This window comes from Etheostoma spectabile, chromosome 11 (assembly GCF_008692095.1).
Source record: "Etheostoma spectabile isolate EspeVRDwgs_2016 chromosome 11, UIUC_Espe_1.0, whole genome shotgun sequence".
Lineage (NCBI taxonomy): Eukaryota > Metazoa > Chordata > Actinopteri > Perciformes > Percidae > Etheostoma > Etheostoma spectabile.
The window spans coordinates 21,334,205-21,336,029 of NC_045743.1; the positions used below are offsets into that span (position 1 = coordinate 21,334,205).

At 42.3% G+C, this 1,825-nt stretch overlaps 1 long non-coding RNA gene across 1 annotated transcript in view; it reads left to right on the forward strand.

Annotated features, from left to right (window-relative positions):
- Positions 1-415: 415 nt before the first annotated feature.
- Positions 416-1,825, forward strand: part of LOC116698371 (uncharacterized) — a 19,183-nt gene continuing 17,773 nt past the window's right edge. Inside the window, exon 1 of the long non-coding RNA XR_004334202.1 lies at positions 416-514. This is a non-coding gene — a long non-coding RNA (uncharacterized LOC116698371). The remainder of the gene's footprint in view (positions 515-1,825) is intronic.

A 1,825-nucleotide genomic window follows, 5' to 3' on the forward strand; every position in this document is an offset into this window, starting at 1 on the left:
AACTAAAACGTACACGTGTTCCACAAAACCAAGTTCCTTCCTGAGCCTTTTTTTGCAGGGGCACCAGGGCTATGTCCAGTGCTTGGCGCTGCCCATGATGATTGTGATTGATTTACAGACATGGCAATAAACCACAGCACGTTATTTCTTCCAATCCCAAACGTGTGGACTAGCCAGACCCTCCTCGGCAGCTCTGTGGAGGAAGGTATGGCAAAGCGAGACTATTTTTTAAAGCAATCTTTGAGGACCACCTTGAACTTTTTTTAGAACACATCCTGTCCATTAACAACCCGACTTTGATGAAGGTGTTTCATAAAATGTGAGAGACTCGTTTTGACACTCAATGGCAGAGCATGTCATGACTCCTGTTCTGAGTGAGCATGAAGCTGTATTTCAATCAAGAGAGACCACATATGCATAATATGAAATGCACAAGGTCTTTGGAGATTAGACTAAATCGTTATAGAATAATTTTTAAAGGGGTAGAGAAGCCAAGACATATTCCCCCGATGGAGTCTAGACACTGGTGTGGGAGGGAGCTGTCTGCCGGAGGAAGACCCAGGGTGACTGGATCAGTCAAGCAGCTTCATATCTTACACATACGTATATGCAACTTATTATCACTGCCAACTTGTCAAATATGGACGCTTGGTCAGTGGCTCTAAGAGTAAGACAGCAAAGGGAAAACGCACCCTTTAGTGTCTGTATAGAAAACACAGGCAGCAGAATAGTAGCTCTACAGTGCTTTAAGACAACATAGTGTAACCCTAGTGATTATTAGCGTTAACTATTAACTCTAAGTACATTTGGGGCGTGGATAGAGTAAGAGCACGGAGACAGCTGTGACTGTGTAACTTGGTCTAGTTTTTAATCACACTTCTTCCAGCGTATACCAACTTAAGACTCATAACAAATAGAAATATACTTCAGCATCTCATCATCATATCCCTCCGCCAACCTGAATTAAAGGCAGGGTACACCATGGTAGATAGTCCCTTGTTAACTCAAAGAACAGAATACACTATAAAGGTACAATTGATGGAAATATGGGACTTATTTCAGTAACCCTAAAAATGGTCATCTGTTAAGTAAGTATTGACAAAATAAATTTCATTTTACAATAGTATAAAGAGAAACAACGGAAGTGAGTAGTATGAAAGTCCAAAAAGCAGCTTAGGGAGATTGGTTGGGTCAAACAACACAGGACTTTCCCCCAGGAGACTAGGGTTTGTGTCCCATATTTCACTGAAATGTACATTTTATAACCCCACCCACCATCTTTTCCTAAACACAACTGTCCCAAACGTCCGTCCTGACCCAGAGCGTCAAAAGTGACGCCAAGAGTCCCGACCAAGCGATTTATATTCGACGCTAAAGGAGACTTTTAACGCCAACAACAACGCCAGAAGCACCTGACCAAGCATTTGTATTTTATCCGATGGGAGGGAGCTATACAGTATGTGGGTTCAGGTGTAGAGCCATCACCTACCAATTGGACGGTTGGTGGTTCGATCCCTGGCCCTGCAGTCCCATGTAGAAGTCTCCTTGGGCAAGACACTGATCCCTGAATTGCTCATGATGCATCGCCATTGGAGTGTTTATGCATGTTTATCTGATGGCACCAGTGTATGCCTGTGTGAATTGTTCCTTAACTATGTTAAAAGCTCTACAGATACAGACATTTTACATGCAAAAAATAATTATTCACAGACAAAATAATTCCTAAATTCTTAACATAAAGCAGCAAAGTTCTGAAGGCAAATCCTATTCTTCCTGACTCTGGCGAGAGCAGACGTGTTTTTCCTCCTCTCCCCTCTTATCTTAG